The sequence below is a fragment of the Microtus pennsylvanicus genome, chromosome X (assembly GCF_037038515.1).
Source record: "Microtus pennsylvanicus isolate mMicPen1 chromosome X, mMicPen1.hap1, whole genome shotgun sequence".
Classification (NCBI taxonomy): Eukaryota; Metazoa; Chordata; class Mammalia; order Rodentia; family Cricetidae; genus Microtus; species Microtus pennsylvanicus.
Window position 1 is genome coordinate 116,880,029 of NC_134601.1, and position 20,723 is coordinate 116,900,751.

General features: G+C 41.0%; 1 protein-coding gene across 1 annotated transcript in view; it reads left to right on the forward strand.

Annotated features, from left to right (window-relative positions):
- Positions 1–20,723, forward strand: part of LOC142840506 (uncharacterized) — a 91,051-nt gene that overhangs the window by 46,177 nt on the left and 24,151 nt on the right. The gene's annotated exons all lie outside the window — the stretch shown is intronic.

Below are 20,723 nucleotides of genomic sequence, written 5' to 3' on the forward strand. Positions count from 1 at the left end.
TACACAAGAAACTAAGATATTTTTTCATACATGGGGCCTCAGGGAAAGACCCAGACAAGCCTAGCTCTTAACAACCTCCAACCTTGTCCACGGTATTCACAACATATCCATGAGTAAATTCCAATTTTTACCCATCTTTTGACTTTTAAGTTTGAAATATGTTCTCGTCAGTGGCCTAGGTCAGCTCTGTGACTGTTCTGTCACTGTGTTGGTTTGGAAGTAGTCAGTTGTCATGTGCTCTCCCCAGACCCTCAGACAGCTGGCTGGAGCACAGGCCTGAGTCACCTGCACCAGATTATATCCCTTTCTTTCTTTTAGTAGTGGTGTCTTTGAAGAAATGAAGGAATGTTGTTTCATATATTAGCATTCTTACATGTTTACATGATGTTACCCTGTTTTTCCAGAATTATCCTTATTTGGTCTCCTTTCTGTAATTTATTCACATTAAATGCAGGCATGACTACTGAGATTATGAAAACCCTTTTGTAAGTATTTGTGATAACTTGTAGAATTTTTACATTTTTTTCTGCTGCTCCTTTGGCATAAGTACCTGGCTGGTGAAATCGTATGTGACTGTTTCTGAGAGCTATGTTTACGAGTGACTGTATCTTATATAGCATAGGGTTAAAACTTACTCTAAAGTGAGGTTCAATTTCCCCCATAATAGAACATGTAAAAGATTCTGTTGGTCTGTATTCTCGTCAAGTCTTAATGCTGTCAGGATATTAAGGTTTGCCTTTAGTAGAGCTTTTTGTCAGTGCTTTTTGCATCTCTGATTCTTGGACAGGGTCCTAATGTGTGTATCATCAGTTTAAGTCATTATCACTGCTTTACACACTTTCTGATCCCCCTTGTCCCAGTGACACCCCTTGTATGTTCTTCACTCATTTCTTCATTCAGTGGTTCATTTGTTCGTTGGTCCTGTCTGTCTAGTACTCAGGAATTTCCCTTTTCTCTACTGATGCCTGCCTCCCATGTGGTGGATGGCACTGCCTAGCAGTGGTTGGATTTTTTTCCTGATTTTTTATCTTTTGTGTCTTTCTCCTTTTCTTCCTTAACCTTTGCTTGTTCACATTCTCTTCTCTTTCTTTCTTTATCTGCACCTTTTCCCATCCTTTCTTCTAGCCTGTTTTCTTCTCCTGCAGTTGTATTTTCACCTGCATTTCCTCCCCTTCTGCCTCTTCTTCTAAGTCCTTCCTGTTTCCTCCTTCCCTATATCTCCTGCCTTTTTTTATTTATCCTTTAATCATTACATCCCTTTTTCCATCTCCTACTGCCTTGCTCTATTTTGAGCACAGTTCCTCTGTCCCTTCCCATTTTCCTCTTTCCCCATTTTCCACTGTATTTCTCTTCTCCCATTTAAATAATTTATAACCATTTATCTAATTTTTTAAGGCAAAAAGGAGATTGTATTACAACTGTGATTCTCAGAACCCACAATGTAATGTTAATCTAATTAGTCTTTTTTTTATTAAAAATTTCCGCCTCCTTGTGCCTCTCATTTTCCTCCTGCTCCCTTCACTCCCCTCCCCATCCCTCTCCAGTCCTAAGAGCAGTCAGGGTTCCCTGCCCTGTGGAAAAGTCCAAGGTCCTCCCCCCTCCATCCAGGTCTAGGACGGTGTGCATCCAAACAGACTAGGTTCCCACAAAGCCAGTCCATGGAGTAGAATCAAAACCCGGTGCCATTGTCCTTGGCTTCTCATCAGCCCTCATTGTCCGTTTATCTAATTTTAAGGCAGGAGAACCTTTCTCACATTTTTCAACCTGCTAAATTTTTCCTATTCTTTCTTGTTTTATTTACTTTTTGGCTTTTCCTGATACCATTAATTTTCCCTTATATTTTGTTTTGGTGTTTATTATTAATATCATCGTCATCATTTTCATTATTGCTTTTTTTTTTTTTTGCTTTTACAGATAGGCCTGTTTGTGTGGTCTTGGATTTCCTGGGAGTCCTTGTGTAGAGTAGGGTTCTCTCAAACTGACAGAGTTCGTCCTATTTCTGCTTCAGGAGGCCAGGGATTCAAGTCCTCTGCTAGCAACCTGGCTAGATTTCCATTTTAAAGTCACTCCCATTTCTCCTTTCAGAATTCTTTTCATATTTCCCACCCTTTTCTCTCTTCCTTTCTTTGTCCTTTCTAGTGCCTTTCTTCCTTTTGTGCCTCTTCTCTGCCTGACCCCTTTCCCTTTCCCATCACCTCTCACCCCTCCCCCATACTTCCCACATTCCCACACTTCCTGTCTTTTAAGATTGCTCCTCCTACTTCAGTGTTTCCTTCCCTTTTCCATAGGTTTATCCCTTTCTCACCCATTTCCTCCCTGTACCCCATTTGCAAAGTACCTAGTCCTATTTTTTTCTGCCTCTTTGGAAATACTTCTCTTTTTAACCCAGTCTCTCATTTTACAGCCCTTTCCCGAGTTATAGGTTTGTTACCATACGTCTTTGTGTATATGGTACACTTTGTTTCTAAACAAAAAAATGACAAGTGATCTGAAAATTTCTTCAGCTTCAGTCTCCAGTAAAAGACAGTCGTGTGCTTTTCACCTAGCCCTTCCTTATAAATCCCATATAAGTTCTTCTGGTGTCCTTGCTATCCCACAGTCAGGTTGGTATTGGGGCTGAGTTCCTTTCCTCATTTCCCACTACTCAGTAAACAGGATTGAACCAGCTTCTGCAGCACAGGCTGTGGGCTTGGGCAACAGGCGCTGTGTTCCTGCCCTGCCAGTAGGGGGCGATGTAGAACGATGCTCACTTCTGGTTCCCAGAACGCCCTGGTGTCTTTTTGGCAGTTTGGGCCATTGTGAGAGCTGTTGCCCCAAGCTGCTGGTGACCTTTGGGTTGCAAGGCAGGTCGTGGACTCTCTCAGAGTTGTGGGCCTTCTCCATGGATGCCGAGTGCTGATTTTGGCCTAGTGGAGCTCTCTGCTCACCATGGCAGTGAGTAGTGTGTTTGTTGAGATTCGTCCATCCCAACAACTCCCTTTCTCCTGAGGAGTCTCACTTTCCTGTTGAGGGCTTTCTGGAACCTTCCCGTTAACCCCAGGGGTCGACTCGGTGGTGTGCTTTCCCAAGTCCATTTTTAGTACATGTTTGGGTTGTTTATAACCGTTCTTTCCATTCTTAGTAGTGTTTAAATGCTATAGCTGATCGTTGGGATGTATCGGGAGTGTTTTCTATTCCTTGTTCTCCCTATCCATCCTCCTTTCCCCCTTCCTTACTTTCCAATACCTCTAACATGTCTTTAACCCCTCCCCTCCCTGCACTATCCCTCCTTCCCAGGGCTTCCTCTGTCCTGTTCTGTCATGATTGCCTCTCCCTCCCAGTTTATTATTATTATTATAAATTTTCCCCCTCCCAGGGTTCCTTTTCCTGTTCCCATTACCTTTCTTCTTTCTATTCATGTCCCATCTTTTTTCGTTCCCTTCCTTTTTCTTGGCACCAGTTCTCCAGTCCTTTTTTATACCATTCCCTTTTCTAAACTCTTTCTCTTTTCTAATGCTTTAATCTTTCTTTTTCTCCCCAGCCCTTTCTATCTTTCCTAATATATTTTGTGTTAATTTGTCTTTTCCCAGCACATTGTTTTTTCTAATCCTTTATCCTATATTCTGTTGAGTACTCTTTTTCCCTGTTCCTATTGCTGTCTCTCTACCCAACCCCTGTTCTCTAGGTTCCTCTTCCAATGTCTGAGTTTTCTGTTTTCTCAAACCTCTTCCCCATCCTATAGTTTTCCTTCTTCTGTTTCATGTCTCCTTTCCAACTCCCTTCTCCCCTTCCAGTCCCTTTGCAGCTCCTTTTCCTCTTTCCTTTTGTTTTCTTTTTTTCTTTTTTATTGATTTTTATTGAGCTCTACATTTTTCTCTGCTCCCATCCTTGTCTCTGCCCTCCCCTTCAACCCTCTGACATGATCTCCATGCTCCCAATTTACTCAGGAGATCCTGTCTTTTTCTACTTACCATGTAGATTATATTCATGTATGTCTCTCTTAGGGTCCTCACTGTTGTCTAGGTTCTCTGGGATTGTGATTTGTCAGCTGTTCTTCTTTTATTTATGTTTAAAAACCATTTTTAACTGAGTACATGCGATAATTGTCTTTCTGGGTCTGGGTTACCACACTCAGAATGATGTTTACCAGCTCCATCCATTTGTTTGCTAAATTGAAGTTGTCGTTATTTTTTCTGGTGTGTGCTACTCAATTGTGTAAATGGACCATATTTTTACTTATTTAGTATTCTGTTGAAGGGCGTTTAAGGTTGTTTCCTGTTTGTGGCTATGACAAACAATGCTGCTATGAACATAGTTGAGAACCTGTCCTTTGGCACGATTGAGCATCCTTTGGACATATACCCAAAAGTGGCATTACTGGGTCTTGAGGAAGGTTGTTTCCTAATTCATGAGAAATTGCCTCACTGATATCCAAATGGGTTGTACCAGCTTGCGTTCACAACAGCAGTGCAGGAGTCTTCCCTTTACCCCAGAATTCCCCCATCATAAGTTTTCATCAGTGTTTTTGATCTCGGCCATTTTTACAGGTATAAGATGAAATCTCAGAATTGTTTTGATTTTCATTTTTCTGATGACTAAGAATGTTGAGCATTTCCTTAAGTGTCTTTCAGCCATTTTAGATTCCTCTGTTAAGATTTCTCATTTTGGTCTGTATTCAATTTTTTATTGGAATATTTGTTCTTTTGATGAGAAGTTTTTTGAGTTTTTTATAAATTTTGGAGATCGGTCCTCTGTCTGATGTGGGGTTGGTGAATATTTTTTCTGATTCTCTAGGCTGTCTTTTTTTTTCTTGTTGACCATGTCCTTTATGGAAGCTTTTCAGTTTCAGGATGTCCTATTTATTAATTGTTTCTCTCAATGTCTTTGTTGCTGGGGTTATATTTATGAAGTTGTCTCCTGTGCCAGGACATTCAACTGTACTTCTCACATTCTCTTCTATAAGGTTCAGTGTGGTTGACCTTATGTTGAGGTCTTTGATCCATTTGGACTTGAGTTTTGTGCATGGATATGGGTCTATTTTCATTCTTCTACATGTTGATATCCAGTTATGCCAGTACCATTTGTTAAATATGCTTTTTTCCCATTTGACGTATTTTACTTCTTTGTCAAAAACAAGGTGTTCAAAGTTGTGTGGATTAATATCCAGGTTTTCGATTCTGTTCCATTCGTCCTCCTGTCTGTTTTCATGTTAATTCCAGAATATTTTCAGTACTGTAGCTCTGTAGTAGAATTTGAATTCAGAAATTGTGATGCCTGCAGAATTTCTTTTATTGTACAGTATTGTTTTGGCAATCTTGGGTTTTTTGCTTTTCTATATAAAGTTGAGTACCATTCTTTTGAGGTCTGTGAAGAATTTTGGTGGGATTTTGATGGGCATTGCATTGAATCTGTAGATTGCTTTTGGTAAGGTTGCCAATTTTACTATGTTAATCCCACCTAACCAAGAGCATGGGAGATCTTTCCACTTTCTGATGTCTTCTTCAATATCTTTCTTTAAAGGTTTAAAGTTCTTGTCATACAAGTCTGTTGTAGGAGCTGCGAGTTGCATTCTGCCACCCAGCTCCTGCCACCCAGCTCCCGCCACCAGCTAGCTTTATCTGTAATAACAACACACAAATTGTATTCATTTAAATACTGCTTGGCCCATTATATCTAGCCTCTTCTCGGCTAACTCTCGCACCTGGACTAGCCCATTTCTAATCAGGTGTGTAGCACCCCAAGGTGCGCTTACCGGGAAAGATTCAGCATGTCTGACCTGGCGGTTTGCTTCATTGCGCCTGCTCTGAGAGGAGCTGCATGATTTCTGAGCTCGCTTCCTCTTCCTTCCAGCATTCTGTTCTGTTTACTCCGCCTATCTAAAATCTGCCCTATCAGATGGGCCACGATAGTTTTTATTAGCCAATGACCTTCCTCCATCACAAGTCTTCCATTTGTTTGGTTGGAGTTACTCTGAGATGTTTTATGCTATTTGTGGCTGTTGGGTAGGGTGATGTTTCTCTGATTTCTTTTTCAGCCCATTTATCATGTGTACATGAGGGCTACTGACTTTTTTGAGTTATTCTTGTATCCTGCTACATTACTGAAAGTGTTTATGAGTTGTAGAAGTTCCTTGGTAGAATTTTTGTGGCCGCTTATGTAAACTATCATAGTTTACAACTAGTACGCTTATGTTGGGAAACTGTATTGCTCAGGGCAGTGGAAGGAGTAGTGCGATTTCGAGGTCAAAGAGTAGGAAGGTGATTGCTACTAGGAAAAATTTTATTGAGAAGGGTAGTCGAGCGGAGCTTATTGGGTCAAATCCGCATTCATATGGGTTGGCTTTTTCAGTATAGACGTTAAGGTGGGGGAGCCAGAAGGCTACGGAAATTAGGATAGCAGCTAGGGTGATGTTTACTAGTAAAATAAGTGTTATGTTGATTACTTTCTTCTAGGGTATTCTAGAACTAACTGATTGGAAGTCAGATGTACTGATTATACTAAGAAAGTATGATCCTCATCAATAAATGGAGACATATAGGAATAATCATACAACATCTACGAAGTGTCAGTATCATGCTGCTGCTTCGAAGCCGAAATGGTGTTTGGATGTGAAGTGGAACTTTAATTGTCGTAGTAAGCAGATAATTAAGAAGGTAGAGCCAATAATTACGTGAAGGCCGTGGAATCCGGTTGCCATGAAGAATGTTGATCCATAAATTCCGTCTGAGATAGAGAATGGGGTTTCAAAATATTCTGAGGCTTGAAGGATTGTGAAATATACTCCTAGCATAATTGTGATGAATAGGGCTTGGTTTATGTTATTTCGTTTGCCTTCTATTAGGCTGTGGTGGGCTCATGTAATAGAAACTCCCGATGCTAGTAGAACTGATGTATTTAGGAGTGGAACTTCTAGGGGGTTAAGGGGTGTAATTCCTGTTGGTGGCCAACATCCTCCGAGGTCGTGTGTTGGAACTAGGCTTGAGTGGTAGAATGCTCAGAAGCCTGCGAAGAAGAATACTTCAGAGACGATGAATAGGATTATTCCGTAGCGTAGTCCTTTTTGTACAATGGGTGTGTGATGTCCTTGATAAGTGCCTTCTCGGATTACATCACGTCATCATTGATATATGGTGAGTGTGTTACCTAGGAGTCCTAGTGACAGAAGGATGGATGAATTATAGTGAAATCATATGACTAAGCCTGAAGTAAGCAGAAGGGCAGAGAAAGCTCCTGTTAGAGGTCAAATAGTGAGCAAATAGCAAATAGTGAGAGTTTGACTTCTTTTCCAATTTGTATCCCCTTGATCTCTTTTGTTGTCTTAATATTCTAGCTAGTGCCTCAAGAAGTATATTGAATAAATATGGAGGGAGTGGACAACCTTGTTTTGTTCCTGATTTCAGTGGGATCGCTATGTGTTTCTGTCCATTTAGTTTGATGTTGGCGGTTGACTTGCTGTATATTGCCTTTATTATGTTAGGTATGTTCCTTGTATCACTGCTCTCAGTTCTCTTATTTCTCTGTTCATTTTCTGTCTGAGTGACCTTTTTTTTGTGGAGAGTGGGGTGTTGAAGTCTCCTACTCTTAGTGTATGGGGTGTGATTTGCGATTAAATCTTTGGCAACATTTCTTTTACATATGTAGTGCTCTTGTATTTGTGGCTTAGATGTTCAGGATTGAGATTTCATCTTGATGGATTGTTTCTGTGATGTGATATATATTGTGATATAAAGTGTCCTCCATCACTTCTGATTGATTTTTGTTTGAAGTCAATTTTTTAGTGTTAGGGTAGCTACATCTGCTTGTTTCCTATATTCATCTGATTGAAAATTCTATTCCCAAGATTTACCTCTGAGGTAATGTCTGTCTCTGAGGTTGAGGTGTGTTTCTTGTATATAGCAGAAGGATGGATCCTTCTTTCGTTTTGTGTTTTGATTAGTATATGGCGAGGGGATTTTTAAAAATTTGGTCTAGTCTATTTGGTGTTCTGTAAGCTTTTTGTATCTTCATAGGGATTTCCTTCTTTAGGTTGTGAAAGTTATCTTCTATGATTTTGTTGAATATATTTTTTTGTGCCTTTGAGCTGGATTTCCTCTGCTACTTCTACCCCTATTTTTCTTAGGTTTGGTCTTTTCATGGTGTGCCAGATTTCCTGTATGTTTTACGCTAAGAATTTCTTGGGTTTAATGTTTCCTTTGACCAATGAAACTATTTCCTCTATAGTATCTTCAACATCTGAGATCCCCTTTTCCATCTCTTGTATCCTGTTGGTTATGCTTGCCTCTGTATTTCCCTTTTGTTTACCCAGATTTTCCATCTCCAGGATTCCCTCATTTTGTGTTTTCTTTATTTCCTGTCTTTCAGTCTTCAAGACTTGAACTTTTTGCTTCACCAGTTTGACTGTTCTTTTTGGAGTCCTTGGAGGCAGAGTGGGACTTTAGCTTAATGGGTCTGATTGATGGGGTGAGGATTTTGGCGGAGCCTACCTCTTGGGCATGTGGGTGTAGTTACAGCCTGCATTTCAGAGTTCCTCTGAGGTCTCAGGGACTAGGAGGGCTAGGATCAGAATGGGCCTTTAGCTTACATGGTCCAATTGATGGGATGGTTGTGTTTGATCAGCCTATCTGCAGGAAGATCCTGCTGGCTTGCTAGAGCAGCTGAGCCATGAGAAAAGAGGCCCAGGGTTTTTTTTCCCTTGGTATAGAGGGCCTAGAGAGTGAGGTACCCTGCTGGGTAGGTGGTAACTCACTTCATGGTCCTCTCAGTATATTTGCAGCCTGTGTTTCAGAGTTCCTCTGAGGTTCCGGGAGGATAGGAGAGTTGGGGGCAGAGTGGGACTTGTAGCTTACAGGGTGTAATAGATGGGATGGGGGTGCTGGAGCAGCCCACCTGCAGGAACCTTGCCTGCTGCCTGGCTAGAAAAGCTGACTCATGTGGGGTAGGTGCCCAGGTTTTGTCCCTGGTTTTGAGGGCCTAGAGCATGGGGTACCTTGCCGGGTGAGTTTGCACTCACTTCTTGGACATCTCTGTGTAGTTGCAGTTTGTTTTTCAGATTCCCTCTGAGGTCGGGGGCCAGGAGTGTTTGGGGAAGAGTGGGACTTGTAGCTTATAAGATCCCATTGAAGAGATCTAGATCTCCGTATTTAAGGGTATACTTTGGGTAGAAGTAGTGTGGCAGAGCATATATATCTGTTTAAATTGATCATCCTGGGAGGTTCAGATTTTAATAGTTTATGTGTTTCTACTTTTAATTATATATAAAGGATTATTTTCATCTCTGTTCTTATGTCTAGCACTGGATAGTGCAACTATTAATGTATTTCAGTGGAAAGATGTCATATGACCTTTGACTGTGGTATTATCTTGAGAGAGACCCTACTCATTAACATTGAATCTCTTATTTCAGTTTTGTGTTGAATCTGTCTCACCTCTCTATCCGTTACTTCCCATCTCACCTTTCCTTCCTCCCTCCTTCCTTATCTCCCTTCCTTTCTCTTCCCCTCCCCCTCTCTGTCTCTCTGTCTTTCTCTGTGTGTGTGCGCGCGCACGTGTGCATGTGTATGTGTGTTGTATGCATGTGTATAAGAATGAGTTTAGTGTTTTTTTATGCCTCTGTCCCTTGGAATGCAATGCTTTCTACTTACTTTAGGCATATAGTTTTACAAATACAGCTTCTTAAAGCTGGTTTTTTGAATCCACAATATAAATTCCTGATTAAACCTCTTTGCCAGTTTTTGTACCATGTATCATTTTTTTTTTTGCAGCAGTCTCCTTGGGTTTATTTTTTTTTGTAGATACATCAACAATTTTTTTCTGGTGTCTAGATATTCTTCCCTCCTTATCTTAAGATCCTAATTCTTTTATTATTATTTATTACTATTTTTTTATTGAAAATTTCTACCGCCTCCCCTCCTCCCACTTCCTACCCCCCCTACCCCTCCTTCTCCAGTTCAAGGAATAGTCAGGGTTCCCTGCCCTGTGGGAAGTCCAAGGTCCTCCCGCTCCCCCCAGGTCCAGGAAGGTAAGCATCCAAACAGACTAGGCTCCCACAAAGCCCGTCCATGCAGTAGAATCAAAACCCAGCGCCATTGTCCTTGCTTCTCCATCAACCTCCACCATCAGCCACATTCAGAGAGTCCGGTTTGATCACATGCTCTATCAGTTCCAGTCCAACTGGCCTTGGTGATCCTCCTGGATATTGGAAGATCCTAATTCTTTTACATTTTAATTTCAGTCTCCTTCTTTAAAATTACTTAGGTCAGGCTTCAAAATGGTCTGTATCTAAAACAAGTGATATTTTCTTTTACTGTGGTTATTTTTTTATTATTTTTCCATTCAAAAAATTTTTCTTCCCTACCTCCTCTCATCCCCTTCCTGCTCCCCCACTCACCCTCCTCTCTCCTCCTCCACTCTTAAGAGAGGGCAGGATACCCTGCCCTGTGGGAAGTCTAAGACCCTCCCCCCTCCATCCAGGCCTAGGAAGGTGTGTATCCAAACAGACTAGGATCCCAAAAAGCTAGTACACATAGTAGGAACAAGTCCCAGTGCCATTATCAATGAGTTCTCAGTCAGCCCCCATTGCAGGCCACATTCAGAGAGTCCAGTTTGATCACATGCTTGTTTAGTCCTAGTTCAGCTGGATTTGGTGAGCTCCCATTAGATCAGGCACACTATCTCAGTGGGTGGACCAACCCCTCGCAGCCCTGACTTCCTTGCTCATCCTCTCCCTCCTTCTGCTCTTTTTCTTTTTTATTTATTTATTAAAAATTTTCACCTCCTCCCATCCTTTCATTCACCTTCCCCCTCCCTCTCCAGTCCTAAGAGAAGTCAGGGTACCCTGCCCTGTGGTAAGTCCAAGGTCCTCCCCCCTCCATCCAGGTCTAGGAAGGTGAGCATCCAAACAAACTAGACTCCCAAAAAGCCAGTACATGCAGTAGAATCAAAACCCGGTGTCATTATCATTGTTTTCTCAGTCAGCCCTCATTGTCAGCCACATTCAGAGAGTCCGGTTTGATCACATGCTCGTTCAGTCCCAGTCCAGCTGGCCTTGGTGAGCTCCCATTAGATCAGTTCCACTGTCTCCATGGGTGGACGCACCCCTTGCGGTCCTGACTTCCTTGCTAATGTTCTCCCTCCTGCTCTTCATCTGGGCCTTGGGAGCTCAGTCCAGTGCTCCAATGTGGGTCTCTGTCTCTATCTCCATCCATCGCTAAATGAAGGTTCTATGGTGATATGCAAGATATTCATTAGTGTATCTATGGGATAAGGCCAGTTCAGGTACCCTCTCGTCTGCTGGCCAAGGACCTAACTGGGGAAATTCCCTTGGACACCTGGGAACCCCTCTAGAGCCAAGTCTCTTGCTAACCCTAAATTGGCTCCCATAGTTAATATATCTACTTCCCTGCTCCCATATCCACCCTTCCTCCATCTCAACCATCCCATTCCCCCAAACACTCTCTAATCCTCCCCTTCTCTCTTCTCGCCCCATCTCCCCTTCTCCCCACCCCACCCCCACTCCCGTGCTCCCAACTTTTGCCCAGCAATCTTGTCTACTTCCAATATCCAGGAGGATAAATATATGTTTTTCTTTGGGTTCACCTTCTTATTTAGCTTCTCTAGGATCAGGAATTATAGACACAGTGTCCTTTGTTTATGGCTAGAATCCACTAATGAGTGAGTACATACCATATTCATCTTTTTGGGTCTGGGTTATCTCACTCTGTAAAGTGTTTTCTATTTCCATCCATTTGCATGCAAAATTCAAGATGTCATTGTTTTTTACTACTGAGTAGAACTCTAATGTGTATATGTGCCATACCTCCTTTATCCATTCTTCTATTGAGGGGCACCTAGGTTCTGGCTATTACAAATAGAGCTGCTATGAACATAGTAGAGCATATATTTTTGTTGTATGATAAGGCTTCTCTTGGGTATATTCCCAAGAGTGGTATTGCTGGGTCCAGGGGTAGGTTGACTCCCAGTTTCCTGAGAAACCGCCACACTGATTTCCAAAGTGGTTGCACAAGTTTGCATTGCAACCAACAATGGATGAGTGTTCCCCTTACTCCACAACCTCTCCAGCATAGGCTATCATTGGTGTTTTTCTTATTTTTTTTTGTTTTTTTTAATTTATTTATTTATTAAAGATTTCTGTCTCTTCCCCGCCACCGCCTCCCATTTCCCTCCCCCTCCCCCAATTAAGTCTCCCCCCAGACCGAAAAGCAATCAGGGTTCCCTGTCCTGTGGGAAGTCCAAGGAACCCCCACCTCCATCCAGGTCTAGTAAGTTGAGCATCCAAACTGCCTAGGCTCCCACAAAGCCAGTGTGTGCAGTAGGATCAGAAACCCATTGCCATTGTTCTTGAGTTCTCAGTAGTCCTCATTGTCCGCTATGTTCAGAGAGTCCGGATTTATCCCAGGCTTTTCCAGACCCAGGCCAGCTGGCCTTGGTGAGTTCCCAATAGAACATCCCCATTGTCTCAGTGTGTGGGTGCACCCCTCGCGGTCCTGAGTTCCATGCTCGTGCTCTCTCTCCTTCTGCTCCTGATTTGGACCTTGAGATTTCAGTCCTGTGCTCCAATTTGGGTCTCTGTCTCTGTCTCCTTTCATCGCTTGCTGAAGGTTAATATTCAGGACGATGCCTATATGTTTTTCTTTGGGTTCTCCTTATTTAGCTTCTCTAGGATCACTAATTATAAGCTCAATGTCCTTGGTTTATGGCTAGAAACCAAATATGAGTGAGTACATCCCATGTTCCTCTTTTTGGGTCTGGCTTACCTCACTCAGGATAGTGTTTTCTATTTCCATCCATTTGTATGCAAAATTCAAGAAGTCCTTGTTTTTTATTGCTGAGTAGTACTCTAATATGTATAAATTCCATACTTTCTTCATCCATTCTTCCATTGAAGGGCATCTAGGTTGTTTCCAGGTTCTGGCTATCACAAACAATGCTGCTATGAACATTGTAGAGCATATACTTTTGTTGTATGATAAGGCCTCTCTTGGGTATATTCCCAAGAGTGGTATTGCTGGGTCCAGGGGTAAGTTGATCCCGAATTTCCTGAGAAACCGCCATACTGCCTTCCAAAGTGGTTGCACAAGTTTGCATTCCCACCAGCAATGGATGAGTGTACCCCTTTCTCCACAACCTCTCCAACAAAGGCTATCATTGGTATTTTTGATTTTAGCCATTTTGACAGGTGTAAGATGGTATCTTAAAGTTGTCTTGATTTGCATTTCCCTGATCGCTAAGGAAGTTGAGCATGACCTTAAGTGTCTTTTGGCCATTTGAAGTTCTTCTGTTGAGAATTCTCTGTTCAGCTCAATGCCCCATTTTATAATTGGGTTGATTAGCCTTTTACGGTCTAGTTTCTTGAGTTCTTTATATATTTTGGAGATCAGACCTTTGTCTGTTGCGGGGTTGGTGAAGATCTTCTCCCAGTTGGTGGGTTGCCTTTTTGTCTTAGTGACAGTGTCCTTTGCTTTACAGAAGCTTCTCAGTCTCAGGAGGTCCCATTTATTCAATGAGGTCCTTAATGTCTGTGCTGCTGGGGTTATACATAAGAAGTGGTCTCCTGTGCCCATGTGTTGTAGAGTACTTCCCACTTTCTCTTCTATCAGGTTCACTGTGTTCAAACTGATATTGAGGTCTTTAATCCATTTGGACTTGAGTTTTGTGCATGGTGATAGATATGGATCTATTTTCATTCTTCTACAGGTTGACATCCAGTTTTGCCAGCACAATTTGTTGAAGATGCTCTCTTTTTTCCATTGTATACTTTTAGCTCCTTTATCGAAAATCAGGTGTTCATAGGTTTGTGGGTTAATGTCAGGGTCTTCTATTCGATTCCATTGGTTAATGTATCTGTTTTTATGCCAATACCAAGCTGTCTTCAATACTGTACCTCTGTAGTAGAGTTTGAAGTCAGGGATGGTAATGCCTCCAGACGCTCCTTTGTTGTATAAGATTGTTTTGGCTATCCTGGTTTTTTTGTTTTTCCATATAAAGTTGATTATTGTCTTCTCCAGATCTGTGAAGAATTTTGATGGGATTTTGATGGGGATTGCATTGAATCTATAGATTGCTTTTGGTAGAATTGCCATTTTTACTATGTTGATCCTCCCAATCCAGGAGCAAGGAAGATCTTTCCATTTTCTGGTGTCCTCTTCAATTTCTTTCTTCAAAGACTTAAAGTTCTTGTCAAATAGATCTTTCACATCCTTGGTCAGAGTTACCCCAAGATATTTTATGCTATTTGTGGCTATCGTGAAAGGTGATGCTTCTCTAATTTCCCTCTCTGTTTCCTTATCCTTAGTGTATAGGAAGGCCACTGATTTTTTGGAGTTGATCTTGTATCCTGCCACATTACTAAAGGTGTTTATCAGCTGTAGGAGTTCTTTGGTAGAGTTTTTGGGGTCGCTTATGTATACTATCATATCATCTGCAAATAACGAGAGCTTAACTTCTTCTTTTCAGATACGAATTCCCTTGATCCCTTTATGTTGTCTTATTGCTATTGCTAGAACTTCAAGCACTATATTGAAGAGGTATGGAGAGAGTGGACATCCTTGACGTGTTCCTGATTTTAGTGGGATGGCTTTGAGTTTTTCTCCATTTAATTTAATGTTAGCTGACGGCTTGCTGTAAATAGCTTTTATTATATTTAGGTATGACCCTTGTATCCCTAATCTCTCCAAGACTTTTATCATAAAGGGGTGTTGAATTTTGTCAAATGCTTTTTCAGCATCTAATGAAATGATCATATGGTTTTTTTCTTTCAGTTTATTTATATGGTGGATTACATTCATAGATTTGCGTATGTTGTACCAGCCCTGCATCTCTGGGATGAAGCCTACTTGATCATAATGGATAATTTTTCTAATGTGTTCTTGGATTCGGTTTGCCAGTATTTTATTGAGAATTTTTGCATCGATATTCATGAGTGAGATCGGCCTGTAATTTTCTTTCTTGGTTGGGTCTTTGTGTGGTTTTGGTATCAGGGTAACTGTAGCTTCATAAAAGGAATTTGGCAATGACTCTTCTGTTTCTATATTGTGAAATACATTAAGGAGTATAGGTATTAGCTCTTCTTGGAAGTTCTGGTAGAATTCTGCATTGAAACAATCTGGTCCTGGGCTTTTTTTGGAAGGAAGATTTTTGATAACGGTTTCTAGCACTTCGCGACTAACAGGTCTATTTAGATCGTTCACCTGGTCTTGGTTTAGCTTTGGTATGTGGTACTTATCTAAAAAAATGTCCATTTCTTTTGCATTTTCTAGTTTTGTGGCATACAGGCTTTTGTAGTAAGATCTAATGAGTCTCTGAATTTCCTCTGTGTCTGTGGTTATGTCCCCCTTTTCATTTCTGATCTTATTTATTTGCGTGTTCTCTCTCTGTCGTTTAATTAGTTTGGATAGGGGTTTGTCGATCTTGTTGATTTTCTCCAAGAACCAACTTTTTGTTTCATTGATTCTTTGGACTGTTTTCTGCGTTTCTATTTTGTTGATTTCCGCCCTCAGTTTGATTATTTCCAGTCTTCTACTCCTCCTGGGCACATCTGCTTCTTTTTTTTCTAAAGTTTTCAGGTGTGCTGTTAAGTCTCCGATGTATGCTTTCTCTGTTTTCATTAAGTGGGCACTTAGTGCTATGAACTTTCCTCTTAGCACTGATTTCATAGTGTCCCATAGGTTTGAGTATGTTGTCCCTTTATTTTCATTAAATTCAAGGAAGACTTTAATTTCTTTCTTGATTTCTTCCTTGACCCAGGTGTGGTTCAGTAGTTGACTGTTCAGTTTCCATGAGTTTGTCGGCTTTCTGGAGGTAGGATTGTTGTTGAATTCTAACTTTAATCCGTGGTGATCTGATAAGACACAGGTGGACACTGATATTTTTTTGTATCTGTGGAGGTTTTCTTTGTTTCCGAGTATGTGGTCAATTTTCGAGAAGGTTCCATGGGCTGCAGAGAAGAAGGTATATTCTTTCCTATTTGGGTGGAATGTTCTATAGATGTCTGTTAAGTCCATTTGCTTCATTACCTCCAGTAGTTCTCTTACTTCTCTATTAAGTTTCTGTCTGATTGACCTGTCCATTGCTGAGAGAGGTGTATTGAAGTCTCCTACTACTAGTGTGTGTGGTTTGATGTCTGCCTTGAGTTTTAGTAATATTTCTTTTACATACGTGGGTGCTTTTATATTAGGGGCGTAAATATTCAGGATTGAGACTTCATCCTGACAAATTGTTCCTGTTATGAGTATAAAGTGTCCATCTCGATCTCTTCTGATTGATTTTAGTTTGAAGTCAGTTTTGTTAGAAATTAATATGGCCACACCTGCTTTTATCTTAGGACCATTTGCTTGAAAGATCTTTTCCCAGCCCTTTACTCTGAGTAGATGCCTGTCTTTGTGGTTGAGATGTGTTTCTTGCAAACAGCAGAATGTTGGATCCTGTTTTCGTATCCAATCTCTTAGCCTGTGCCTTTTTATAGGTGAATTGAGACCATTAATATTAAGTGATATTAATGACCAGTGGTTGTTTACGCCAGATATTCTTATTGTTTTTGGAAGTAGAATTTGTGTGTCTCCCTTCTTTGAGTTGTGCTAGTGAAGGGTCGCTAGATGCCTGAGTTATTGTAAGCAGTGTTGGCAATGTTGGATTCCTTGGGTTGCGATTTTCCTTCTATTACTTTCTGTAGGGCTGGATTCGTGGCTACGTATTGTTTAAATTTGTTTTTATCCTGGAATGTCTTGACTTCCCCATTTATAGTGAACGAAAGCTTGGCTGGGTATAGTAGTCTGGGCTTGCATCCATGGTCTCTTAGCTTCTGCAGTACTTCTATCCAGGACCTTCTGGCTTTCATTGTTTCCATAGAGAAATCAGGTGTAAGTCTGATCGGTTTACCTTTATAAGTTACTTGGCCTTTTTCCTTTGCAGCTCTTAGTATTCTTTCTTTAACCTGTATATTTTGTGTTTTGATTATTATATGGCGAGGGGATGTTTTCCTTTGATCCAGTCTGTTTGGTGTTCTATATGCTTCTTGAATATTCAAAGGAATATCTTTCTTTATGTTGGGAAAGTTTTCTTCCATAATTTTGTTCAAAATATTTTCTGGGCCTTTGAGCTGTGACTCTTCTCCTTCTTCTATTCCTATTATTCTTAGATTTGGTCTTTTTATTGTGTCCCATATTTCCTGAATGTTTTGTGATGAGAATTTGTTGGCTTTGCAGTTTTCTTTGATCAGAGCGTTTATTTTCTCTATGTTGTCCTCAGAATCTGAGATTCTTTCTTCTATTTCTTGTATTCTATTGATTATGCTTGTTTCTGTAGGCTCTGCTCGTTGACCTAGATTTTCCATATCCAGCTGGTCCTCAGTTTGTGTTTTCTTCCTTGCTTCCATTTCAGTTTTCAATTCTTGAACTGTTTCCATTACCTGTTTGATCGTTCTTTCTTGGTTTCCCAGGGTATTATGTACGTATTTACTCATTTCTTCAAATTTTTGGTTGTACTTCTCATCCATTTCTATAAGGGCATTTTTCACATGTTGTTTAAGGGACTCTACAGCTTTCATAAAGTCAATTTTTTCCACTTCTTCTGTGTTATCGTGTTGGAGACCTTCTGTTGTAAGATCGTTGGGTTCTGGTGTTTTCATGTTGTTTTTTAGATTATTGGGTGAATTCTTTCCTTGGCGCCTGCCCATCTCCTCCTATCGATGCTATCTAAGGGGTCTTTTAAAACTGGTTCAGGTTCCCCTGCTGGCCAGGGGCTCCTCTTACAAAATGCCCTTGCTCTGTTTCCTGGTTCCTGCCGGGGGCCAAGATCCCTCTCACCCCTCAGAAAGGTCTTCAGGAATAGGACCCGGCTCCTCCTTTGCCAGGGACCTCCCCAACCGAAGGCCTACCTCTTTGGTTTAATTGTAGTGGGGCGATCTGTTCTTGGTGTTGTGCGTGGTCCCTGCAGCCTGCTTCTGCTGCTGGGACGGTTCCCGCCGCCAGCAGCCTGTGTCCTCTGCTGCCGCTCTGGTCCCAGTGCGTCCCCGCCGGCTGCGCTAGGCGTCCTCCGGCCGCGTTCCGCCGCCCGGTGTTCCGGCCGCCTGGTGTTTTTCATTTTAGCCATTTTGACAGGTGTAAGATGGTATCTCAAAGTTGTTTTAATTTGCATTTCCCTGATCACTAAGGAGGTTGAGCATGACCTTAAGTGTCTTTTGGCCATTTGAACTTCCTCTGCTGAGAATTCTCTGTTCAGTTCAGTGCCCCAATTTTTAATTGGGTTAATTAGCATTTTAAAGTCTAGTTTCTTGAGTTCTCTATATATTTTGGAGATCAGACCTTTGTCTGTTGCGGGGTTGGTGAAGATCTTCTCCCATTAAGTAGGTTGCCTTTTTGTCTTGGTGACAGTGTCCTTTGCTTTACAGAAGCTTTTCAGTTTTAGTAGGTCCCATTTATTCAATGTTGCCCTTAATGTCTGTGCTGTTGGGGTTACACATAGGAAGCAATCTCCTGTGCCCATGTGTTGCAAACTACTTCCCACTTTCTCTTCTATCAGGTTCAGTGTGGTCAGATTCATATTGAGGTCTTTAATCCATTTGGACTTGAGTTTTGTGCATGGTGATAGATGCGGATTTATTTTCATTCTTCTACAGGTTGACATCCAGTTATGCCAGCACCATTTGTTGAAGATGCTTTCTTTCTTCCATTGTATACTTTTAGCTCCTTTGTTGAAAATCAGGTGTTCATAGGTTTGTAAGTTAATATCCTTGTCTTCAATTCAATTCCATTGGTCAATGTATCTGTTTTTATGCCAATACCAAGCTGTCTTCATTACTGTAGCTCTGTAATAGAGTTTAATGTTAGGGATGGTAATGCCTCTGGAAGTTAGTTAAGGTCCTAATTCTTTTACATTTTAATTTTGAGTCTTTTTAAATTACCTAGGTCAGGCTTAAAAGTGCTCTGATTCTAAAACGTGATATTTTCTTATTGTGCATTTGGCAAGACTGAGAGCCTTTATACTCTGTCCAGTGCCTTCGCAGTACTTTGATTTCAGGAGTTTACTACTCTGGCTAATGTGGAACATTGTTTTTTTCTTTTTTTACTTTTTGTTTATTTATTTTTTTGGAATAGGATTTAACAGGTATAACAGACCTCGCAGTGGGGAAGTTTCTTCCTAGTTCAGGTTGGCCTCAAATTCACATATATCCCCATGCCTCTGCTTCCTGAGTGTTGAATTAAAAAGGCCATTTTTGTTTTCCTAAGAGAATGTAACTTAGAAACTGGCTCCTGTGCTGGACTGCCCTGAGCTCATGGTCCACCTGCTGCCTCCTCCATAGTAGTTCCATTGTAGGTGTGGGCTGCATGGCCCAGAAGTATTTTGTGGTGCTGTTTGTCACCTTCATGTCTGGTACACATGCAGGCCTTTTTCCCATCACAATTTTTAAAGCTTTTTGTATTTTTCTCAGTCACGTTTGGAAGTTACTATGTTTTGTATATTGCCTTTGTTTTCTATCTGTCATTACATATAAGATGTTTGTGATGTTTCTGTGAGTAGTTCTGAGCTATGAAATGAGGTCTCCTTGACACTCCTGAAGTATTCTGTTTTTGTCTCTTGGCTGTTAGAACCTTGACCTGTGCTTCTCTTTATTTGAGCAAAACCTTGCTTTTATTAGTCTTCCATAGCATGGTGATGAATGTCATTTTCTGGGCTTTTGTTTTCCATAGAAGATGGAGGGAATTATCCCCACTCATGTATATTAAGAATACATGAATATGCTGAAAGAAAAATTAGATTGAGTAGATAGTCTGTTGAAAGAAAATATTATTTCACCCCAAGTACTTGTCCTGCTTCAGCGGGGAACACTGGCAGAAGGTGTCTACTCAGGATTTTGGGCTTTGTGAATAAAATACAGTGCTGGGACTGTAACAGTTATTCCATGGCCCTTACACTTCCTCTGTGATAAACTGGACAGATGTGTGAATCAGTCATTTTGGTTATTCAAAGATATGAATTGTACACATTAGCAGATCCATCATGTGGTCTTACACATAGTATGTGGAGAGCTCATCAGATCAGGCTCTTTTATCCTCATTTTTCTGCCAACGCTTGTCCACACTGGTTGTGTCTACCCCGTGTTTTCATTTCATTGACAGTCACACTCTCTCTGAGTTGTTCTTCTACTCTCTTGGCATTTATTCTGTTTGGATCTTTTGAATTTGATGTGGAGCTGGCTCAGTTGTTTTAAGCCTTTCTCATTTCCTATGCCTCTTTGCCCGTGCAAGTGATGTTGTATGAGTTCTTGGCAGTTGAAGGGTTTTTGCATTCTTTGTTTTTGAAACTTATGACTGTCTTGTCTCCATGCTTTATGATAAGCTGTCTTTCTAAATGAATACACCATGGAATCAGGAGTTTCCCTTTTGAAAATATAGGCCCATATCCTCATTATTATAGTGAAAGAACTCATATTTCCATGAAAGCCAGACCTTAAGGATTAGAGGAGACCATGCAAACATGGAGGACTTTGCAGAATTCTGTGGAAATGGTCAGGATATCAAGGGAATAAGTAATTCAGCTGATTGAATGTTGTATAAGAAGTGCCTCTAGTGTGTGGTTCCCTTCCTAGCTACCTGTGCGAATTGAAAACTATGTCCCTTCATTTGTCCTTGAGAGCAGGTCTCTTTAGTTTTCTCAGGTTAGGCCTACATTGCTGGACTAAAGACTTCCTCCTTTTCCAGTATTCCATATTTCTGGGATATAGGGTCCTT